Here is a 13735-nt window from a genome sequence, read left to right as displayed (position 1 = left end):
ACAATCTTTCCATTAACAAAAGCAACATAATTCAGTGTTATTTGCCCGTCATAGGTATTAATGATGCAGGGAAATGACATTCAGAACTGAATGATTTTCTCTCCCAGAGATATAAAAGTTATATTGCTGTTTTATTGTCTTAATGGATAATAAAATAATAAGAGATCTCTGCTCTGGCCAGAGGGGAAGAGGAGAAGAGGCAAGAGTGTGTGGGAGAAGGGGGGGTGAGCTGCTTTTGATCCAATGACTTTGAGGTTTCTGATCACAAGTTCATGAGTCAAACTTAAAAAAGAAAGGTAATTGTTTATTTAAAGTGTACAGCCATTTTTGGCCACTCCATAATTTGAAAACAAATTGTTTATTTTTTGTGAACATAAGCAGTATTTCTGACAGCAGTTCATGCTGGCAAGGTGATTAACATAATTTCCCTCTATGATATAAAATTTCCTAAAAGAACAACCTGAAATTGAGTGTACAATCAATACTGCTTCCTGTCAGAGCAAGAATGAATCTGAAACCTTCAGTTTCTTGAAAATTACAGACAGGTCGATGTTCCGTGTTGTTCTCAGAATATTGACACAAAATGTAATAGTGCTAGATTTTGCAATAAATTACCTATCTATTTATAGACAGGAGAACAGATTATGTGTAGTTGCAGCTTGAGTAGAACTTATGAAAGTAGCATGCTAATGTAGATTCATCTTGTAGGATTTTGTTGGCGTAATAATTGTGGTCGAAAGCGTACATTCGATGACTATGATGCTCATGCATTAGTGCGATATGTAATGAAAAACACAATAGCAACGTCAGCAAGAACAGCAACGTCGGCAACTACAGAGAGAGGAATATTATAGTAGGGTTGCAGTGCATAAACCCCTCATTACAAAGACGAATGCACATTTTAAAATTCAGCGGCGCAAAAACCATAGCCACTGGTCTACAGAGATGTGGAAAAAAGTGATATGGTCAGATGATTCATCCTTCATCATATTCTCAACAAGTGTGGCACACACTAAGAGAACGTTACAGGCCTGAATTATTGACCCCTACAATGAGGATGGTGGCTCTGTTATGCTGTGGGGGGGGGGGGGGGGGGGTGGTTTGGGTCTACTTGGTCACTGCAAATCAATACGAAGTTATTCTCAGTGATCACCTTTATCCTATGATAAAACTTTTCTATCCTGATGGGAATGGTCTTTTCCAGGATGGTAATGCCTCCATTCACAAAGTATGAGGGGTTTGATGAGTATGAAAATTATGTTAATCATATGCTATGTCCTTTCGCAGTCACCAGGTCTCAACCCAATCAAACACCTATGGGAGATTTTGGACAGACGTGTTGGACAGCGTTCTCCACCACCATCATCAAAACACCAAATAAGGGAATATCTTTTGAAAGAATGGTGTTCCATCCCTCCAGTAGAGTTCCAGAGACTAGTAGAATCTGTGCCAAGGTGTTCTGGCAGCTCATGGTGGCCCAACACCTTACTAAGAGACTTGTTGGTTCTTCCTTTAATTTGTCCCCTGTCTGTGTATGTGTGTGTGTGTGTGTGTATATATATATATATATATATATATATACCACATGCAAAAATTTGATTGTATAGTGCATTTTGCAAACAATTTTCACAATACACTTCACAGTTCCAGGCCTAAACCAAGGGTGTGCATAATATGGGAAAGCACTGACCATGTGTGTTTGTGAGCGTGCATGTTCTTTTAGAAAGCCAAGTAACGAAGCTCAGCAAAGAGCCACAGTGAAGTGTTAAGATTAAACATTTGTCCCATTGCCCCCCCCCCCCCCCCCACACCACTTGAAGTCAATGCCTGAGCCCTGCCGCAGCCCATCTTCGGCTGAATGCTGTCATTACCACAGCTGCCCTGGCAGCACAGTCCCATCAATGTGGAAGTGCCAAGCTGTGCACTTTTGCCATAAAGAGCAATCATCCCTCATCCAAACATTTTGTGCTGACTTTCTCAGCCTCCCTCCTTGTCACACAAGCAAGAATGTAAAAAAAAAAACAAGAATCACAACACAACATGAACATGCCATTTTTTAAATCGCACACCATAATTTTATCTGCTCAGCAGGATCTTCCTCGTGTATAAAATAAAGCTCTTGTCATCTGTCAGAGCAGAAGGAAAAAGGGAAGGGGAAAGCAGGTAGCTGTGTCCTGGGATGAGTGCCAAGAGATGCCCCTTTCCTGGGAGATGGGGGGGGGTGGAGCGGTTGAGCTCAAACGGATATTAAATTCAAGTCACAAAGCTCTCACCTCACAGCAGGAAAGCGAGTGGAAAAACAGGAGAAGTTACACCACAATGCTCTGATTTTAATCACAGAGGGTTAATTAGGATGTGTGAAACTCTCCAAGGAAGGTGCAAATAAGTAGCTAAATATAGAGAGGCCTGCTCACACGTGCTCAAGCGTGTACACACACGCCTGCACACACACATTCACACACACACGCAAGCACCAAAACATTTTTTTCATATTTCAATGGATTTTTCTCAAGAAGAGCAAAGACCAAATCTAGCTTACAAAATATATGACAAATTTGAAAGAAGCATTATTCATAAAGCACTAGGAATTGAGAGGAATGCTCTGAATGCTCTTTGGTGCTTCACTAGCTGATGCGAGATTTTTTTAAAAGTATTATAGAGATAGTAAATAAATACCTTGTGTATGCTTTCCTCATAAATCTGAATATTTTTCTAAAACATATATGCATAATAGCTGTGATTAATATTTTTGTGAGATAGCCTTACAGGGTAGATATGAGTTATACTACATTCCTCGAAGACACTATAATTAAAAAAAACTCAATCTGCTTATTTCTAGACTACATTCTAAAAACTTTCATTAAGGATTCAAAATACGACCATGAACCCCATTAAATTAAATGACTGATGTCTTTCATTTTGAGCCATGACTGAGCCACAAATGAATGTTCCAGAAGAACAATGTCATAGATCATGCTCAGCTGAAAGCAGCAGTTTTGGGGTTTGTTTGCATTTGTGAGTATTAAATAAATAAATTACACACTAGTGCAACCTGTGTGTTGCCATGGAAACAACCACAAAACTGTTCCCAGGAGTCAGGCTGTGGCAGATCTTTCCCAGCATGCCAAGCTGCCTTCACAAATGCATTAGAAACCCAAGCCACTGGTTGCCATAGGAATGGGAATAGGAGGTGGACGGGCCATTCGTCAGAGGTGTGAACGGGTTGGGGTAGTGCAGACACTGAGATCAGGTGCACTGTGCTCAGGTTTTAAAGCGTTCAGGGGGAGCCTCACCATAATGTTCCCAAATCACATGGTGCAAAGCCCACATGCACAATCCACCTCCTGATGACGTTACTGGCCAAAACATCACTGTATCAGTCAGAGAGGTCAGGGCCTGATTTTCAAGTTCCAAATGTCAGATAGTCCAAATCTTTCTGTTTGAGAATGGGTGAAAAAAAAACACAATTATCAGAGGCAAAATACATTTACTTATAAGTAAATTTATATAATCAGAAAATGCAACGTAACCCAACTAAATTCTAATAAGTTATTATATTATTATACACATTGATAATATTGAAACTTTCTTCTCTTTGGTGGTCATCATGAAGGCTTTAAAGTATAAATAAATGGCCTGCAAAATGTAATTGGCTTCTACAATGGTTGATTTTTACATTAAAATATGGGCGAACTGTGTGGGCATGCAAATACTTTACTTTGGAGTGTTGTTACTGCATGATTCACACATGCTCTTCAATCAAAGAATTTCTGGTGAAGTGCTGTTCTTGTAGAAATCACACGCACTCTTCAATTAGGTCATGATTAAGGGGACTGGTCTATTGTGAGCTTGAAGCCCTCTCCAAGAACTTGTACAGAGTTGTCCCTGTTCTTTTCTTCCTGTCTGAGCTGTGATTGGCTCTTGTGTTGCCAAGGCAAAATAAGATAGCCAATCGTGAAAATGGGAGGTAGTCCAGCAGTCCTCTTCACAAAAGAAGACAATGGAAATGAATGTTCGGGGTATACAAGAAATGCATATACTTATATAGGCAACATGTGCAGATCATCAAAGTTTAAATATTTAATGCTTTTGATTTTCTATTATATATTTTAATGTATAATGTTAAATTTGGAATAAAATTAATGTTTATGTAGATATAAAATTAATGACAATATAATCTCCCACTAAACTTCTAAGCGTCTATGTTTGTGTGTGTATGTGTGTGTGTATGGGTGCGTGTGTGTGTGTGTGTGTGTGTAAATTGTTAAAAGAGATCATTTTGGCAGGTTTAGAAGGTAATAATTTTATTTCATCAGAGTTTTAATTAGAAATCTTTGATGAACTGAGAGTCTGCTGTTGTATAATCTTATCAAGAACAGATATCTCATACAATACATATAGTTACTTTGCCGAAATAGAAACATTTGGTCTTCAAAAATAAAATGTGAAGGAATACAGCAAAAAAATTTCCCAAAATAAAACTTATTTTTCTTATTGTTATTCTAATACATGTCTGTGTATTGGCCAGTGTAGATGGAGGACTGGACATGGCTGGAGGATTGGTTTCTCACACCAGGGAAAGAAATGTTCAAAAGAGAAAAGAAAAATGAAGGTGGAGAAGAAAGCAGGCCCTGGGACTCAAGTGCTAACCAGAGGGGTGTGAAGGAGAGGTCATGATCCCTTCACGCCGCAGGTCGACATGCCAACAGAAGCATTCAAATGCCGGAGAGCAGCATTCAAACAGACCTCAGAGGTCTGAAGGAGAATAAACAAGAACCCAGAGGTATAGCTGCACTCTACAGAAGAATCATTTTCCCGTGGAGGATTCTTAGACTGTACAAAGTGTATGGCTGTTTCAATGGAGAAGATAAATACTATACGTGTGAAGAAGTTGGTATGAACTAATTTTCATTGCATAAAAACAAAAAAGTGAATTAGGAGTGCCAATAAATTCACATGAACACTATACCCTTTATGTGTCCTATGCTTTTACAAAGCCAGGTTAGGAAAAGTATCTTGCTTAAAGATCATAAGCATCAATATTCCAATAGAGATTCAGATCTATTACTTTCTGGTCCGCAGTTTAATGCTGCAATTTTTTACACTAGCAATAGCTCCAAGGAGCACCTCTGAACAATATAAGAACAGAGAAAGAATTATAAATCAATGTACTTTAATGGAATATGCACACACATTTTAATGTGTTTCACAATGACTGAATCATCTAGTGGTGAACTAGTAAATGTCTGGAAGGAGTTTGAAAGAGTCTCTCATATAACTGACCTTTTCACACATTTGCATCATCACCCAAAGTGTGCACACTGGTGCGTCAGAGCCCTACTCAAAAAGCATACCCTTTTGAAAAACAGTTCTTATTTTAGCAACAGGTAGGGAACAAAATGTCACACTCCCCACTACCACCCCCAGCCCGATAGCCCTGCTGTGCTTGTATTTTTACATCCCCCCTGTGAAAAGGTAACATAAATGGCAAGCAGTCTGGTTGTTTCCCTGTCTCTGGTGTGACAGCATCTCTAACTGCACCCAACAGGGGAGTCCATTCACATCAGTCCCAGCAAGCTTACACATCACTGGGTCAGGAACTGTCCTGATCTGATATGGGGAGCTACCCAGGACATGTCACATCCGTTCACTGTCTAAGAGGATGCAGACCTGTATTTGTTTTTCTTTTCTTTTTTGGGGGGGTGGGGGGATTGTAGTGACTCACCTGCCTAGATGTTGCTACACCTGATGCAGTAAGGCTCTGTACAGTTACACTATACCTCAGCATTTCTTCAATCACTAAAGAAAACAGGCTTTAGTGACTTCACAATTTTAGTGTATTTTAATAATCCTTGTTTGGAAGTCACACTCAATAAGAGACAAGGAGATAGAGACAGCGCACAGGGGCCAACCCCAGTTCTGAGGCCAGTGCCTGGCTCAAGGGCAATGGCAGGAGTATAACTGATCTGACATCCATGTTTCCAGGCGTGGGAGGAAATCGGAGTACCCGGAGGAAGGCCACGCAAGCATGGGGAGAACATGCAAACTCCAAATTGACTGGATCCAGCAGACTAGGACTGGAACCCGGAATTCAAACTCCTTCTTGCGAGGCAACAGTGCTAAGCACTACACCAATAATAATAATAATAATAATTTAAATAAATAAATAAATAAATAATAATAATAATAATAATTGTAAGAAGAATAAGAAGATTGTAAATATTATTATTATTATTATTATTATTATTATTATTATTATTACTATACTACTACTACTACTACAACAATCCAGTAATAACTGTGAGTAAAGGGTATCCGGGTGAAAAGTGGTGCCTTGGTCACTGGAGAGAAGAAAGAATTGCCTGACATAGGTCCACTGCAGCATGCTTCATATCATGGCGGCACTTTAAAAGCTAAGGAGAAAAAGCACTGGAGACAAATGATATATTTCACAATGACACGATGATTGTTCTTATGGACATTATTGTGATGGAAATGTGCTTCCTAAATGAACACAGCATGTGCAAACAACAGCAAGAACAGCAGCAAAATAATAAAGCAGTTGAAGTTCTTTTTAAATTAGAGCTACATTCCGCTGGACTTGACTGCTTCACTGGCAGACACCCTCCTGGGAACTCCAGCCTGACAGATGGTGCAACGCTGCATTTTTGTCAAAATTTCGCCTCTTATCGCCAAACTGAGATGTGTAATTGGGGTAAGCACTTTTTCCTGCTCCAACTGTACTGTGAACATTCAGACACACACACACATGCACGCACACGCACACAAATACTCACACACACACATGCACAGGTCAGCAGCTAGTGAAATTGGAAAGCACAAGAATGTATTCATTCTGACAATTCTGTTAATGGTACACTACCAACATGCTTATAAGAATTCTGTCATTTCATATATTTCGATCATATTCTGACAGTACATCCTTCATTTGTTTTTGGGTTTTTTTCCGTATGGAACAAATGAACTCATTGTGTATTCCAGCTCAACCAACTCGAGAAAAGTGCACTCCTTTGAGCTTGACCTCTACACTCCAGCCGTGGATGCTGAGGGCCAAAGGTAAAAGGTTAAGTGTTCTTGGTACCATGGTCATCCATCAATGTGTCAGCAGTGTTTACAATCTTCCCATGTAAGCATTAAAAGTCCCAGTTGTTATATCTCAGTTAAGATTTCCTTCAAGGGTAAGGATGATGGCATAGCCTAATAATAGACCTGAAGGTAGGTTTAAAGTTATATTTGCATTTTGCACTGTGCAGCAAACTGTAAAGCTAAAGACATATTGACGAGTCATTGCTGCTGTGTTTATATATTAATTTATAATTTGATAAAGCAACATTATTATACTTGACCTCTTTTTCATCTCTGAAAGCATCTCTAAATATTATACAATAGCAATAGCAAGGCTACGTGCACGTGCCAGTTGCAGCTACATGTATCAATGTGTAAATCGATACGAGAGCCCGTCAGTGCATGGGTCATTAACTTGGCGTAAAAGTAAGGTACGGTTCACAGTTGACTCCCTCCTATCATTAGCTTTAAATGTTAACACAAACACCAATTCGGCAGCTTTGTTCAGACATCAATTGATCTTGGACGAAGGCCTACGCAATTCATTGTACCCAATCCGTCCATTCATTCGCTTCTCCATAAATTCAGCCGGGATGACTCGGATTAGAGCAGCTCGATACAGAGCCGTAACTCAGCGCCAATATTGGCCGAGGCTAACTTTCCACAGATGCCGCTATGATCCTGCGGTCTGCTCACCATTCCGAACGGAATTATGCCTCAGTACATAGCAGCGCGATAAACAAAGGAATAAATAACTTGACAGACACCACGTCGCTGTGCAAACTGCTTGTAGGCTGAGCAACGACTGTCGTTAATTCAGTGAAAATCTCTCCCCGGAGTGCTGCCGACTTGCACTCCAGTTTAAACACCGGTGTTATAACCAACGCACCAGATGCTACTGCACAAGACCCAGTAATATGGAGAAATGCAAAAACACGATACTGACGAGCTCAGGGCTGAAATTCCCAGGCCCGGGACAAAATTATGTCTTTATTATTATTAATAATAATAATAATAATAATAATAATAATAATAATAATAATAACAAGTTCAGAGAACACTGGGCCCGTACAGTATATTACAAAAGTCAGAAACCACCCTTTTGTTTATTCAGTTTCCAGTCAAATCAGCCATTCAATTTTTTTCAGTGTCAGACAATAATGCGGGAAATATACAGTATATTTAACAGAGAATTGACACATAACTGTGATATATAATATCAAATCTATCATTATTTGTCCACTCTTTCTTTTGAGCACCCTACTACCACTTTACATCTTAATTCCTTCCAATCAAGGAAGAAGATACAGCTGTGTCCTCCCAACAAAAGTTACCAAAAGTATCAATGGTGTTGTTAGAATATTTTGCCTTCAGAAGTGGCTCTAACATTCAATCAAACACCTACTCAAACACACCTCAGCTGCCTTGTTTTCATGTGCCTCTAAAATGGCTAAAGGATATGTTTCTGATGAGATTAGAAAAAAAAGACAATTGAACTGCATTAGGGAGGTGAAATTCAAAGGAAAATAAGTGAAAAAACAGAAGCCTTCAAAACTGGAGTTCAAAAGATTATTGCAAGATACGGAGAACATGGAACTCCTATCACCATAACAAAGACAGTACTTGACTATTTTATCTTTGAGAGGAAAAGCAAAGTCTCCTGAAAAGAATGGCAGCTGTGATAAAAACAAAGACATACTAAATACTGATTTGATATAGGGTGGTCTCTGACTTTTGCACAGTACTGTACCTGGACCCACTGATAGATGGTACTGAAACAATGGGGTAGGCCTCAGTGCTTGTAGAGTTGATCTTTACGGTATTAAAGTATTGAGTGACAGAGTGTGTAAAGTGTAGGCTATCTCTTGCATTGGCCGTGATCACAGTACGCTAATAAACGAACCACCTGCCAAGAGAAAAAAACATTTTGGCAGGCGTGAACACAACAGTCTAAATAGCAACCCGTCAGCAGTTAGCAGGTGGGCGAACACCATTATTATCAATTTTAATAGCCTGTGCCTATCTTACGAAAATAATGAATTAGGCAACAGCATCCCAGGACGTTATGTCTGTTCCTCAAAATCAATTTCTTGATGTGATAGGCGTTATTTTTCAAAGAAAAAACTACACATCCCTTGGTGTCACCGGTAATTGAACGTGGCATCTTAAAAGAGGCGTGGCAGTCAGTGTGTGAACGAGGAGAAGTGAAAGATAAAGCGTTCTGGATCTGAGCCAGTTGTCAAAGGCGATCAGTTCCATCGGGCCATAAAATATTTAGACACATGCAGTTTAGGTCCGCACACCAGCCTCTCTAATCTGCACAACCTAGGAAGCACAGAATTAAATATTAACCGTCCCACAGAAAACACAGTGCAATGTGTGTGGTAATGCACACGTGTGCACACATCAACCACACAAGCATATTGATATACACATAACACTTAGTGCTCAAACATACAGCACATGCACAGGTATCTACACATATGATCACAAAAAAGTCAGTAGGAATGTCTCTCTGTAAAGAGACAAATCTTGCACAGGGGTGAAGAGGAAGTATGGTATTTTTAAAGAGAACAGAAAGATGAACCAGTACAGTATAGAGTTCCACCCCTCCCCATACAGAAATGCCTTCTGTTGGGTTTTTGTGAGAAGTCCCAGTCATACAGCTTACTGGCTGGATCACAGCTCCAGAGTGGTGTGAGGAGCAGGAGCATTACTGATGGCGATGCCAGACTGGGAGTGGCTGAGTTTACATTCAGGAGAAGCGGCCAGGGACTGTGGCTGGCCATAGAAGGTAATGGCAGGAGAGTCGCTTTGCTGCAGTGCAAAACGGGGTTAAGCTGTGGCAGCTAAATCAAAGGAAAGACTAAACCATGAGGCCAGGGCAGTCTCCGCCATTAAAAGGAACAGTTCACGATTAACATTTCAGTAAAAAAATCCAGACCAGAAACAGAAAATGTTCACTGCATTTTAGCCTGATCTAGTTAGTGTAAAATGCATAATTATAAAACATAATAAATATTCACTGAAGCGGCAACAGATTGAGGCAAAACCAAACAAGCTGATTTTACCAAGAGACTGTCACACATACGCACACGCACCTTGGACCAAAGAGAGAAGAACGAACTTCCAGACATTTCTGGAACAGCTTGAGATTGGTGAAGTCACTTCACTTAACACACTTCAGCATATTACCACATTATTACTAGAAGTAGGTCTTCAAATGGTGGGGGATATATATGCACCCTTTTAAAAGACGATTGCATTTCAGACTATGATTTACAGTTCATAGTGTCATGGAAAGAAATTATTTCAAAGTGCCCTTGGCCAGCTGGACCCATAAAATGTTTTATTAGAACGGTTGTGTTGGTCTCTGATCAAAACGATCTAATAGTCAAGAATCTTACATTGCATTTTTTCAATGAGCCTCATCTTTAAGGGAATTCATTGGGATTTAAAGGGATAATGGAGTCAAGCCCCCCTTTTTCCAATATCATTCTCGCTCCATTTGCTGCACTTGCCTGGCCACCCTGTCTAGTACATTAGGTGAATTCAATGGTTTTGTGTGAAAGGTGATGGTGTTCCTTCAGTGGAAAGTGGAATGATTTGTTGCCTGGAGTTTTTCAAGAGGGTGCTCCAGAACCATTATGAGGAGGAAAAATGATGGCGCAGAGAGGGGGATAAGGGACCATTTTTCATGTCCTTGCGTCTTGATTCTGGAAAGGTTGATGAAAAAGGGATGGGCCCTTGAGATATATTATAATGCTACTGATCTCTTCAGCTGACACTAGTGTTACTGTGTGTGGCCTAGACCCAATCCTTTGCTAAATTTCTCAGTTTATTCAGGGTTATCATCACTATGCTTATGGTTTTATGTTTTACTTTTGTTAACAATTTAGTTCCTTGACTCTTTAAATAAAGGAGAAAAGGTGCTTTTTTCTTAAGGGACCAAGAGCAGTAGCTCAGCTGCATTTCCAACCTGCAGATCTCCAGGGGCGCAATCCAGTCTGCACCCTACAGAAACAAACTGTGTTCTCTCATTGTGATTTTAAAACTGTAGATGCCGACATATGTGAGAGCTGAAACTGTCGCACAGACACAAAACGCACACTGAATCAAAACGAAACAGACAATACGACACTCTACAGAGGGAAAGTGTGTCAGCCCTAATGACTTTTCAACTAGAAATCATTTGCCATGTCTACTGCCTCCACCTTCCTAATGAGATTGTCTTTCACCACCATGTGCATTGCCTGGAGATGGCCAAGATTTCCTGCTGGGAATTACCAATCCATGGAAAGGAGAGAGGCAGAAATGAGACCTACATATTAAAAAGGGCCATGGTGGAGCTATTGAAACATCGCTCAGCTTCATATGTTTTTCTATCTCCTCTTCCTCCCCCAGAGATATTTAATCTTAATACTACACTTCAATCTCTCTCTATGCAATGGCGCTTTTAAACTCAGGCTTCCCGAGTTATTTGGACAATTCAACACACCATGACCATGGAGTTCCATAAGGTTTCATGTTGTCAGTCTCCATGAAGGCTATGCCCCATGGGATGTGAGGGAGAACTTGCATGCAGTGTGCCATGGGGAGTGTGGGGGTTGTCTTAAAGAGAACATTGGGTTTAGACCTTGAGGAAGTCCGCACTGTGTATGTATGACTGTCAATGTATCTACAGTCTCTACACTTTTGATTTTAAGGTGGGCATGTCAATTATAAAATGGTGCAAAAGAGGCTATTTGGTCCATTTAAACTGCCTACTGGCTTTCTATTCCTTTGTTCTGTTTCATTCCATTTATTCTAGATGGCTGAACAAACAACTACAGACCAACAAATCTGACGGTGTGAATGATTGTGCCACTCAGTGTACTAATTTCTGGAACACTCCTCTCCTGCCCTCTTCGCACAGAGAGCATCACAGTATTTGTTTGTCTGAGAAGGAAGTGATCCCTAGTGGCTCGTCTCTGTCACACGGCAATGAGCAGCCAGAATTTCCCCCCCATCTCGTTTTTTAATGCTGGGCTCAGCAGGGGCGGAGAAACTCACCCCCGACGACTCGCCGCACGCACCATCCTGTGTTGCCACGGCAACCCCGAGCCAGGCATTCACTGTGCTGAGCACAAGGCACAGGAAGAGGAGAGAGAAAGAGAGGGAGTCTGACAGAGAAAGAATATAATGATCAAATTAACCAGACATAGAGAAGACATGAAGAAATAATTCACATAAATACAATTAACCTCATTAGGATTTTCCTCCAAGTACTTCCAAAACCACTGCAGATAAAAAAAATGGTCTCACCTGCCTGTGGTGAAATAATCCCGACAATACAACAATACATCAAATAGCAATGACCAACACTGTTCATGGCCCTGACCATTACCGAACAATAACCTCTTTCAATTGATTAAGCTTGTTATCTTTAACAAAACATTTTACACCAGTGCCAATTTTCTCTCCGGTGAGTCTGTTTGCAAACACAAAGGAAACTGAACTCAGCTGGCCACCTGCAACACTATAGCGCCCCCTGTCTATTCCTTGTAATATGGCAGCCAACAGTTAAATTTGAAAATATTCCTACTGGCAGAATACTGTGCGACATGTATCTGTTTTACCTTGAATGATACTGTTACATTTTATAGCCATGATAGCAGAATGTGTCCATGGAAAGATTATAAATTGTAGGACATTTTAAGGTCATCTTGCATAAGACTTTGGTTACCACGCCATACCATTGAAATACAACAAAGTTTGTGATTCGACCTGTTTCTGATCTGACAAGCTTTCTAAATATTCTGTGGCAGCTGTGTGTGAGATTGGAAAAGCTCAGGGGGACTGAAGTTATCCAGATTTCTGTGGCTGATTGGATTTAAGTACACCCCTTAAAAGGCCCAGGCAAAGCCCATTACTCCCAGGCTATCTCTGTAATGCAAAGTGCTTGGCTGAGGGTTAAAGCCATTTCAAATGTTTGATTTTGAGCTGGGTGGAGATGAAACCCTCCATTCTTTTGTATTAGCTCGGTCTCTCCCACCACAAGAGAACATAAACCAAAGAACTGTTTATAAAAATATGCACACGCAGGTACACATGCGCACGCACACACACACACACACACACACACACACACACACACACATGCCCGCATACACAAACCAGAGCGAAAAACTGTAATTACATGTTTTCCATCCAACTCTCTTATACACACCTGAAAAAATCTACAATAATGCGCAAGCATGTATATGAGCATTCTTCTATGCTCATATAAACACCACCTGAGGCTGTCCTGGCCTAAATGTATAAATTAATTGTTTAATTGGTTCACTTCCAGTAATTTCCCTGATTCTTGAAAGGCTGGAGAGATTAAACGACCTGCATGGCCTGCTGGTTTGATCCTCTCCTGTCTATAACCCCCTCAGGACTGGAACTGAACTGGCACAGATGATAATTGCAGTGGCACTGTAAATGCAAAGTGAGGACCTGGGGATGTGCTGTGCTTCAGTACCCACAGTGCCGCACTTTCAGGACCCCAGAATGATTTTACACGCTTTTGGGTTTAATGAGAAAATAACACCGCAAGGGCTAAAAGAATCCCAGTACCACCCTCATTGTAGGGCACAAAAGGAATTTCTTAATCAGTGATTGAAAA

The sequence above is a fragment of the Anguilla anguilla genome, chromosome 11 (genome assembly GCF_013347855.1).
Source record: "Anguilla anguilla isolate fAngAng1 chromosome 11, fAngAng1.pri, whole genome shotgun sequence".
Taxonomy (NCBI): domain Eukaryota; kingdom Metazoa; phylum Chordata; class Actinopteri; order Anguilliformes; family Anguillidae; genus Anguilla; species Anguilla anguilla.
This window is presented reverse-complemented; position numbering follows the sequence as displayed.